The following is a 12,202-nucleotide window of genomic DNA, read 5'->3' as shown; positions in this document are numbered from 1 at the left end:
GTGCTCTCTGAAGGCAGGAGGAGCTGCAGCAGGTTATCCCAGCTACGTGCTGGCACTGAGAAACAGCATATTGACACAGGCTTCTGGAGTGAGTGGGATCAGTGTTTGCTCTTAAAGATAGGCCTGTTTTCCTAATGGCTGAGCACATTTACTTAGCACTTGTCAAACACATCCTATACAGGGAGGCAAATTGACTCGGGTCACTCACCCCTCAGTCATCATCAGAGTGCAGCACCGACAGGAATGTGACCAAATCTGCTCCAATACTCACTGTTTCATTTCTACATGTGGAGAACTGAAGTTAAGTGCAACTGTGAGGCACTTTGTGAGACTTTATGTATTAATTTATCTTCATTTCAGAGAGAAATAATGCACTTTTTATTCCACAACTGTAGTTAATAGCTGTAGTAAATAGTTACTGGGCAAATAAGGTTTTAAGGCAAAACATGTAGTCATATACACAGTAGAAACTCAGTGTGGGAATTTAAACCAGTCAAATGAGTATAGAGACGTTAGTCTGTAAAAACATTAAAATAGTTTTTAACAGATCAATTCTATCAGATTTTGAGAGACAGTTTTCGAGAACTCCTTTCATATTAAATCCCATTTTCTCTTTTTGCTTCAATAGTGTTTTAAGTGCAGTTGTTTTATCTTTAATTTTATTAAAATGATCCATCGATTAATAAAACTGATGCACATAGATGTTTCTGTTTTGTTATTTTTAGGGAGTTGTTGATGTAACACTGTGCTTTTGGAGGTTAGTGTTATTGTATTAAAAACTTATACTGTGACTATATTGCTAACATGGTTTTAGACTGGAGATGGAATTCCCTGTACTGCAGTTTAACCAAAAGCAGGACTGGAGTCAGTAAAAAACACTTAGACAATCCTCTGTCCCACTGTGTACATTGGTGTTTTTATTGGTCACCATGTTTGATTTCTAAATGAAATGCAAACCAATGAAATAGGATTTCTATCCTAGAGTGTTACTGACTCACTCTGATGTAATTCATCCTGTTTCTGAAGTCCGCAACCGCACTTGAACCCGACGTGATCCCCACCCAGCCATTAAAATAAACTTTTTGAGTGATGAGGGCATGGATGTGAGAGAGTGGCATGTAAAGGGATTTCACTGTGGAAGCTATTACATCATCAGGCTTGTGAACGTCGCTGCTGGCCAATAAAATCTCTTTTAATACCAGATAGTACCCATGTTATTCAGATGGGACGAGAAAAACCTCCCCTCCCTTTCTTTTACTGTTCGCTCTGTGAAATATCAACATCATTTTACATCTTTGGCTGTGTGGCTCTTAATTCCTATAAACAGACAAATTATTCGTGAAGGAAAAATGCAAAGAACTTCCTGGTTCAAGCTTCTCAAACATGCTCCTCATAAGAGCTGTGTGTATGTTATGAGTGAAAGGCAGCTGTTTCCCTTCAGATGCTCCACCAGCTGCCTCTATGACCACTGACATGATGGTATGAACACTTGGGTTTCTAACTGGACTTACGTAGCTGGACCTTATTCAGGTTAAATCTGCAACAAAAGAAAATTATCGCCAACTTTTTTGATAATCAAATAGTCATTTCAGCCATTTTTCAACCAAAAATATCAAATAGTTGCTAGTTCCAGCTTCTTAAATGACAATTTGCTGCTTTTCTTTGTCATTTCTGACAGCAAATGAAGAATATTTTGTTTTTGGACTGTTGACAAAAGATACAATCTGAAGATGTCACTTTGGGCTCTAGGAGATTGTGATGAGCTGTTTTCCACATCATCATCAGATTAATCAGCAATGAACATATTTGTTAAAGACTTAATGATTCTAACAAAGCTGAATATTTTTTTTAAAGAACCAGATAATATGACTAAATGTGTGAATATTTCCCTGCAAGTCAAACATGGTCATTACCAGTTAATGTGCACTAATCCATCAGTGTCGTTACATCAGCATCACATTTTGAGGTATTGATGAAAAGGCCTTTTGGTGAGGCCACACCCATGTCTGCAGTGCTGCAGTGTGCTGGCACAGAGTCAAGCTGAGGGCTCAGACGCTGTGTGTGTGTGTGTGTGTGTGTGTGTGTGTGTGTGTGTGTGTGTGTGTGTGTGTGTGTGTGTGTGCGTGTGCGTGTGCGTGTGCGTGTGCGTGTGCGTGTGCGTGTGCATGCATGTAGATCAATATGAGTGCTGCTGGCCCGGTGGCCCAGTCTGCCCAGCCTCACTCAGTTTGCCAGCTCAGGTTATCGTCTGGTTTATTGTTTGTTTGTTTCATTGATGCCAGCTGGAAAGGGTCAGTGTACAGAGATGACAGCTAACTTCTGGCAGCTGACTGGTGCAGATGGTGAAACCACATTTGTCAGAGAAATGTTTTCAGGATTAGATCCAGTTTGTGGGTGTGTTTTGATTCATGTGGTATGTTATCATATTATCACTATTGGTAGCTACTCACCATCTTTTAAGATGTACCCTCACAACTACGGCTGGAACTAACGGTTCTTTTTCGTGTGTAATATATTATATTATCACGTCTATAAAATGTGACATTTTCTGATGTTTTGTTTTGTCCCACCAAGAGTCCAAGACCCAAAGATATTCACTTATAATCAAGTGTGACAAAATAATGAATCTTGAAACTGCATTTTTGGCATTTTGGCTCCATAAAAATGACAAGAAGATAATTAAATTATCATCAAAAGTAACATCAAAATAGGAGACAAAGTGCCATCCTAAAATGTATTGTTTTGTCAAAAGAAAAAGAAACCTTTCAATTTTACATCTGAGAAGATGGAACCTGTAAACTGTATGCTCAAAGACGTTAACTGAGCAATAAATCAATTATCAAAATTGTTGTACATTAACAGTTTCAGCTCGAGTTGTGACTGTACTTTCTCTTCCAAATATGTGCCCCCATCTCCCCTGAGACTCATTAAGCAGCTCAGTATTGTAGTGGGAGCAGTGGTCAGTCTGATATTTGACTCAACAATCAAGTCTTGTTCGTCTATATGTTGGTGGAGTGACTCACAGCTCTGAGCCGAGCCTGTGGGCTGAGTGGAAGGAATGACAACATTTTAGGACTATCAGACTTTTTTTGGTAAAACCCCAAACTGCAGAGAGCTGGTTTAATGTGGGCCGACAGTACAGATGCTTTCAGATGAACTTGGACACACTTGGACACACTTGGTCAGTCTTTGTCCTGTTAACCCTTCAGATCCTAATGACACTGGACTGGTTTTCTTCTTTAGCATCAGTTGGATATATTGTAGTTATCACTATATGAGGAGGGTTAAGGTTCCTCTCTTGAGTTATTGTTTCATCTCACTATGAAAAAGTTTGTATTTAAAACTTTGTGGGAGATGAGCTTTGTGGTCTTGGTAACTTATTTTGGTTCACTTAGATTAGTCTTCATGTTTAATTGAGGGTTAAGAATTGCATCACACAGTAACTGATACTGGAGGATTTAGCTTATAATCTTCTTCTTCTTTTTCTTCTTCTTCTTCTTAGTCTTCTTCTTCATAGTCTTCTTCTTCGTCTTCTTCTTAGTCTTCGTCTTCTTAGTCGTCTTCTTAGACTTAATCTTCTTCTTAGTCTTGGTCTTAGTCTTGGTCTTCTTCTTGGTGTAGAGTTGTACCAGTTCCCCTTGTTGTTAAGAGAATAAAACACACTTAAAACAATTAACAGCAGTCATTTTAAGATGCTGTTTAATTTGTTTGTGTCTATTTGTGTTGAAGTTCAGGTGATGTGTGGAACCAAATACTGTACAAGCTCCAGATATTGATAGAGTTAATATTTACAAACAATTAGGGATTTGTGCCTACTGTTATAAATATGTTACTTTTATAGATAAAAACAATGCTGGGACCGTGTCAGTATATTTCCTCCTTGTTTTTTCTACCAAAAACAAAGTTTAACTAAACCCATAACATAAATGAAGAGTTTGCTCTCCCAAGCATGTTGAGGATAAAGTCGGTGATTTAACATCCTGAACTACTCACACTAGTGAACTGTGGTCTGTACATTTCTTTTTCTACATCTCTTTCTCATTTCCTCTCTCTCTCTCTTCCTCTGTCTCTCTTCTCATTCTTTCATCCCTCCCGGTGCCTCTCATTTACCTCATCTCATTACCACGAGGAAACACTGCACTATTGTTTACCCCCCGAGTGTCCCGACGAAGTTGAAGCAGCAACAAGAAGCTCCCTGGTCCTGTTTGCCCCACCACACTTTGTGCTTCTTTTAGGTTTTGAGAAAGTTATTTCCTCTGGTTCTGGCGTCTTTGGACCGCATTAACCCCTTTGTCACACTTTAGAGGCTGAGCACTCTTATGTAACACTGGGTCAAAAGTTCAGCTTAGGAAAAGTTTTTTTCTTTGAAATTGTCACATGGCAGACAGAGCAGGAATAATGAGGTGAATGAGTGAAGAACAGAGCCGACACTGTGTACCAGTGTGAGAAATGACATTGCTTCAAAGGCATCTTGACAATGTTTGAAATAAATCCTGTAAGGCAGCTGTGGCCTCTGCTACAAATAGTCACCACACAGAGATCAGGACTGAAAGTTCAGTCTTCTCGTTACACCGAAGAAAAAGAATGTGGTTTAACTTCTTTGTAGAAGAATGCAGAAAGAAGAGACCTGCCTTATATTGTTGTAATTTTGGGATCTTTTCTCAATGTAATGGCCAAAAGTAGTTGATCCTTTGTGATCTCCATGTAAACTGGAAGATGGTTCCCAGACAAGCAGCAGGTGCAGTAACTGTAATCTTACCTGTGCTTGAACTGTTTTGAGCTTCATCTCTAAATCTTACCTTAAAAGAAAATGGTGTTGTCAAATGTTTAGATTTCTGTTTAAATTTTTTTCTCTTCTTTTTCAAAACACAGTATAATGATTTATATAACTTCTGTTGGAGGGATTGTGTTTTAATTTAGAGCACCTACAAGGAACTTGGAACCTTTGTGTTGATTGTGGCGGCCCCTGTGGACAAAAGTGGTATGAGTCCAAAGATCTTGAACTTGCGAGCTTATGAATTGGTTTTGAAAGTGTGAGATAGAAAGAACCAACATATTTTTGACACTATTTTTATTTTTTAACAGCTGTTTGTATTATGTTTGTATAATATGATGATTGGACAAAATAATAAACTCCTGTCAGTATAATCGATCTATCTGTCAAACCTCTTCTTCTCTGTTGGATGGAAACAGAAATGTGAATGTATTAACATTTATTTCCTGAGTATAGTTCCTTGGGGCCCTGAGCTCCTGGGACTGGGAGAGGCCTCAGTGGGATTCTTTATTTCCCATTTCAGTTTCCAGTTGTGTTGAAATGTCACCTCCCTGCTTGTGGCCACACGTACAGCTGAGCCTAGTCATCAACATCTCTAATTTTAGCTGAGTTTTACAGCACACACACACGTGTGACTTTTAATTCTCCCTCAGTGTACTGTACACGAGCAGATCTGTCTGTCTGTTGTCGAGCATCAGCTATTTGTGTGCATGCGTGCGTGCGTGGGTGAGTGAGTGAGTGAGTGAGTGAGTGAGTGAGTGAGTGAGTGAGTGAGTGAGTGAGTGAGTGAGTGTGTGTGTGTGTGTGTGTGTGTGTGTGTGTGTGTGTGTGTGTGTGTGTGTGTGTATGTGCTGGCAGGGGGGAATTCAGTGCCGATGGGAAGTTAAAAACAAAGAGGACTAACCTTCAATTTAGCTGAGCCTGATGTCTCCCCACTCGAGCTGCATACCAATACAGACTGAGTTACAGTGGAGAGCAGCAGTAAGAGTTAAATTTGTGAATCTCTCTTTAATAAACCTACATCACTGTTGTTACTATTTCCTAACCACAGCTTCCTTTTCACATATGATAGCAAAGATTTTTAGTACACCTTGCTGCCATGTGCCTTTTTGTTTACATTAAAATGAACCCATAATGCTTCACGTGACTGATTTTGTGCAGACAGATCTGCATTTATCAATGTATGGATGCATTGATGTGTTTGAAAATGGAGTGAAATTGATTGATTTGTGTTATTGTTTTGAATAAGTCGTTCTCTGAGGTGTTTGTCTGCTCTCTGTCTCACACTCTTCCTGTTTAGTTTTCAGCACAGTTGATCTTTCATTATATTTTTGTTCTGGTCTCCATCCATGTTGAACTGTCCACCACAGACATGTTCGTATAATAATCTCATGTGTGCTTCATAGTATGTGACCCTCCAGCCAAACTGTGCTAATATAAAGATGTTAGGATGGCAGTTTGCAGAAGAAGAGATGCCATCGTCAGTAATATCTGCCGGTGTTTGTTTGTCCGCTGCTGTCTGTGATGTGTGAGAGTGAAATCAGATGAAACACAAATAAAGCAGGGATCAGATGCCAGAGGGGGGCTGTCAGAGGAAGCTGGACCACATACACACACTCACCCACACATCTTTATTTTAGATAAGGAATGACAGAGCAGCTTGCAGTGCTGACTCACTGCTGAGGAAAACAAGTAAACATGCGGCCACCCACGAGCGCTGCAGGGAGTCCTTTTGGACAATCAGCAGCATTTCATCAAGCGTTGTCCAGAAGGTGGATCAGGACTGACTGCGGTCCTTCAGTCCTGACCTCAGTGTGACATCTAGGACAATCTGTGTAAATGATAAAACACAGTATGATGATCACTCAGTCATCATTTAGATAGGGCCAATGTTCATGTTTCCTGGCTCTCAGGTCAGTTTCAGTGTTGTTCAGGAGTCACGTTGAGAACATTTTCCTACCCCTGGGCTCATGAATTCTTTGCTAAATCCTTCACTTAACTCTCACAACAAATAAAGCTTCTGTCTGTGTTCCTGGAAAGTGCTTTCTGCTCTGTTCCTGACATTTTAGATGGATGGGACTTTCTCTGGTCCTCAACATTCAGTGTTGGGGAAGCTACTTTGAAATAATAGTTACCAGTTAATCCACACAGGAAGAAGCTGAACTACAGTTAAAGTTTGGTTAAAGGGGCTCTGTGTTGTGCTGGAAGCCGGATGTTAGTTTATGTTAGCGGACCCCATTTCAGACTAACGTTAGCTACTGTTGCTCTCTGTTGGCAGAGAGGAGAGAGTCACAGACTTGTTCATAAAGTCACTTCCTGCGTACTGTGAAAATCCAGCAGTATGAAACAACTTCAACAAATCGTCCACAGGCTTGTATAGACGAACGAGAAAGACAAGGAAGATCTAATTTTTCACATGACGTTACAATCCGCTCACATATGGCCAATAAAAAAGTGATTAATACATGTAAATTGCTGCAACTGTTACATGCAGCTGCCGTTAACTAAAGCTACTAAGAAATAGCTCAAACTACTCTGGAAAAAAATTGACATTGCACATGTGGTCTGCAGTTATAACAAGATATAATACAAATAGGTCAAATACAGTCAAAGCAAAGATGTAAAAGTGAAAGTCACCCATACCAATAGTACTTGAGTAAAACATAAACATGTAACAGTGTCAACATCACACTGCTGCTAACAGTTAATATTGCAGATGTTAACATCTTCTCTTTTGGCTAAGTCAGGATAAGATCATCTTTGCTTAAGTCTGTCTCTGCCTTTCAGATCATTGTCAGTGAACATGGGAAACGGATTCATTCAGATATGAAGCTCCTACAGTCTAATGGTTTGTTGTTGTTGCTTCATCCTCACAATTTCCTGGCTAATATCGCTCACTTTTCAAACACAGTACCATGATGGAGAAGTCCTTACACAGCCTAAGGAAAAGAAAACTGTCTTCCTTTCAGGATTCACACACAGGTCTACAATTTGTAAAACAGCATGGGAAATGAATTCACTAATTTCAAGGTTTTGAAAGTTTTTCATTTGCTTCAGTCTGAGGGGCCTTTGTAACTCAGGAATGTGGCTCCGCTCATCATGTTCTGTAATTCAGAGAGGTTTATGTTGTATGAGCGATGCCTCTGATACTGTAGCTGAGGAGTCCTGGAGATCCCTGATTATTTTTCTATTAGGCCTGGCTTTCATCTCCATCTCTGTGACTAATGTTCACTTCCTTCTGACAGACTAAAGAGGACTTTCTGATTGAGCCAAATACTTTTCTCAGCTGCTGTACTGATCAAAAGTACAACTTTTAATTAGGTTTTTCTTGTTTTTCTTTCTCATTGCTCTCCCTCTTTCTTTCACATGTTTGTCAGTAGGGCTGCACAATGAATCCAAATATTATCAAAATCACATGTTTCACGCAGGCCCCAACAAATGTCACGTCATCATGATTTGAATGAAGCTTGTGATTTATTATCATAAATGACAAAGAAAAGCAGCAAATACTTACATTTAAGAAGCTGCAACCAGCAATTGTTTGACATTTTTGCTTGAAAAATGAATAATTTCCTTTCGATTGACTAATGCTATAATGAACTAATGTTGCAGCTCTGATTTTTGCATGCTGATATTAGCATTTAGCTCAAATCACCAGCATGCCCTAGTATTGTCTCACAGAACTTTTAACAAGGTATTTTTAGGACATATCAAGTGAAAAAACCCAAAACAATCTCACGTATGTTTATTGCTCCTTCAGCACAGAGGGGAAAAGCCTCTTAAATGTTTTACCCTGACAGTTAAACATGTGCACTTCCTGCCTCAGACTCAATTTAGACGCCCTGTTTTGACATAAGTAGCCACTGCCAGAACCCACATCCCACCGTACTTTCACTCAACTGGCAACCGTGACGGCAGAATCCCCCCTGTGATTACACAACCACAGTGACCACAGTCCACTATGGCCGGCACGGCCCGAGGTGTGAGATTACAAGGGGTACGGCTACGAATTAGCCTCTGGAGAATGTTATCTGCCCACACACGCCGTGACATGACCGTGATACATGTGGGGCAGAGTCACTCTTTCTTTCATTGTTGACATCCTGTCCGCATATCTGTGGTGGATGAGTAAGTCTGGTAATGGGCTCCGGAAAGGATATGAATCTACGAAGGTTAAATGAGCAACGCTTCTTGGATCACACGGATGCTCCGCAGCTACTGTCAGAGGAGGAATGCTAAAAATGTGGTGACACTTTTCCTAAATCAATTTGCAGTCAGTGAGTCAGAAGAATGCTGTTTTTATCTCATGGCCCATTTCACTTAAGTTACTTTGAAATTCAGACAAAGCGATTCTCTGTGCAGTGTGGGACCACGTTGTCACATGACCTCTAAACACAACCCAGTATGGAAATTCATTTGTAACCCCTCAGCAATTAATGACTCACTAAAAGATAATCCCCTTTGTGAGTTAAATCAAGCAGTCTTTTGTCTGTATTTCTATCTGAGGGCAGCGCGTGACCTCTGCATCCGTTTAAAACACTCCCAAACACTTTTCCTATTTCTCCTCTCCTCTCCTCTCCTCTCCTCTCCTCTCCTCTCCTCTCCTCTCCTCTCCTCTCCTCTCCTCTCCTCTCCTCTGATAACAGGCCATGTGTCTCTGCTCCACGCTGCAGATTGCACAAAGGCAGACAAAGACCTAATTACCTCACCTCAGACTGAAGCATTAATAGAATCTGGACTGATTGCCTCTTTGTAAGGCGGCGCTGGAAGTCTAATTGATTTCCTGGTGGAGAAACGTCTGTTTCATAGTGCACTTGTATGAACCTGTTCACCAAGTATTCCTAGTGCAAACATTTACCAAACATTTATTTTTTGTTCTAGGTTGAATTTGTAAGAAAGTAGATTTTTTAGTCTCATTCTCAACTCTTCAGATACAGTTAAGCCAGGCTCAGACTGCAGGAGTATCAGGCTGATTTAACCCCGATTTGCCCCTCCCAACAATCAGAGGAGAAATCTGGGCAGAGAGCTCAGTCCGTCCAGATTATCTGTTAATGTCAGGGCTGTACAGATCCAACATGTTTGATGTCTGGGATTCAAAATCTGGACGGCCGTGATTGCTATTACGTCAGTACTTTCTCAACAGCCAACGTTAGCTAGCATACTATTGAAAAAAGACAGTCACAATCTCACCTCCTGTTCTCATTGAAGATAGATAGCCTGGGTTTCCCGACCATTTTATCATCCAGACTTCTGCTTTTTTATTTCTCACTGCATGAGCATGCAAGTATTAACGTTACTACAGCAAGTTGTCTCCATTTGTCTACATTTGAGATCACGTGAGCGGCTGCATTATCCCCTCTGGTATGATAATCTTAGTGACATCCTGTGGTGTAACGTGCATTCATTTTATTTTCTGGTAATGTGTGCAGGTTTGAGATGAGAGAGATCATCTGTGAAGCCTTACATAACGGGAGGTGTAGATTAAGTTTTACTTTCTTAATTAGTTGTCAGCTATTAAATTAATTGCGTACTACTTTGATAAACTATCACTTGTTTTCAAAATTCTGGATCAATACATTCCCAGGTAACATCTGAGTTCCCTGTCCTGCAAAACTAAAGTTTATTCATTCTGACAGCCACAACTGTCACACGTCTAATTAAAATGTTTTCTCACAGTGACGACATAATTCAATGGTTTTACGGTTGTTGACATGAGGATGGACAGAGCACTTCACTTATAAAAACATCACATCAGCCTTGTGGCGTCTGTCCTGTCTCTGCTCCTCCGAACGACTCTGACCGAGCCTGCAGACAGACACATTACACCCAGAACACACTGGCACCATCTCAAGTCCGTCATTGGTCTGCCTTTGGCTCAGTCTGTGGTCTGAAGCCAAGAATAATGTTGTTGACCTGCCGGAGTGACTGAAGTGGTGCGAATCATGTCTGTACAAACAGTTTGAGCTGTGGTGTCCATTTTGAGTCTTTGGGAAAAGATCCTCCCTCCGATACCCTTCCACTCTTCTCATTTTACCTCGATCTGCTCTGTCTACTTGAGCTTTAGTTAGTCACTTAGATTTCCCAGAATAACTTTTGACAACTCCCATCAGAGAGAAGAGGCAAGAACAAATTTGCATTGTTGTGGGTTGTTTGCGTCGGTGGAAAGAGCAAGAGGGCAGGAAAATAATGTTTTCAGTTGAGAACAAGTTGTCTTGGTTCTGCTTTGCATTCAGATCTATTTGAGGTCACTTTGGGTGAAAAGAATCTGATTTGTTTGTTTCCTGATTGTTTGATGCTTCTCTCTGTTGACGTGTTACTAAAGATTTTTCTGTTGCTTTTTAGCAAGATTAATGTGTCTGATGTTGTAAAGACAGTGTGACAGAAATTGAAAAGATGACATTTTTCTGATATTCATAATGCTACAATGCTGTAATTGTATGTCTATCATACCTTGCATGTAAGAAACTCTGTCTGCTGCAGGGCTCAGTCATCGTCCCTTCTGCGGTGACATTTCTGTTTTACTGCCGTTGATATCAAGCTAGCCAAGGTTCGAAAGAATACAAACTGTCGGCTGTAAAAATGTCTTCCATAACTGTGCATCTTTTTTACACAGACCAGGCGGACGAGCACACGGTCCCTGAACGTAAATCAGCTCTCAGTATTTGAGTTGTTCCACATCCTGCTTCCTGCTGGCCCAACACTAAATGTTGAATGTCAGGCAGTTTAATAAAAAGCACTGAAAGGTCCAATATCTGACTTGTCTGACCCGAGTTCCTCACACTGTTGTCATGAAGGTTTCAGTGCTTGGTTTTTATTGGCTGTCTATTCAGGAAGTTTTCACTACTGACTGATGGTCGTCTGTCCTCGTCTGACCTGTAGTTCCTGAACCAGGCAGGTTATCCAGTTCAGAGACAGATGGGTTGGTGAGCAGAATACCAGCTCCTCTGAGAATATCGAATGAATCAGGCATCACATTTTCAAACCCACACTTCTGGATGTGAAGTGATATCGTCACCGTTCCTCGGGTTGACCTTGAGTGCTCTTTCTTTGTCCAGACAGCAGAGCTGAATATGTTTTTCCACAGCCTCTGCCCGATTTAATGATTTGTTCAGCCTGATGAGTCATAAATGAAAGCCGAGTCGCTGCTGTGATCCAATTGTTTGAGCCAGTCTCAGAGTCCTGGTTTCTTCTCGTCCCTGATTCCAGAAAGCATCTTTTTCCAAAAATATCTTATTGGCAGGAATATTAGAAATGCAAAAACACATAAATACAGCACAAATGGAAATGATTGTCATTCCATATTTTGACAATAATAGTAACAATAATAATAATTGAATCAGTCCTATTTGTTTGTGTATTTTCGACTGAAACGAATCCCAAACAAATACTACGACTGTGATCAACTTTTGGATTACACTTTGACTTGTT

The 12,202-nt window shown here is 40.5% G+C and overlaps 1 protein-coding gene across 7 annotated transcripts in view; it reads left to right on the top strand.

The window, feature by feature from the left end:
• Nucleotides 1-12,202, top strand: part of myo9aa (myosin IXAa) — a 91,256-nt gene that overhangs the window by 19,819 nt on the left and 59,235 nt on the right. The window lies entirely within an intron of this gene.

Source organism: Pagrus major, chromosome 4, assembly GCF_040436345.1.
Source record: "Pagrus major chromosome 4, Pma_NU_1.0".
NCBI lineage: Eukaryota > Metazoa > Chordata > Actinopteri > Spariformes > Sparidae > Pagrus > Pagrus major.
The sequence above is the reverse complement of the archived record's forward strand: the minus strand, read 5'-3'. Positions and strand labels throughout refer to the sequence as shown.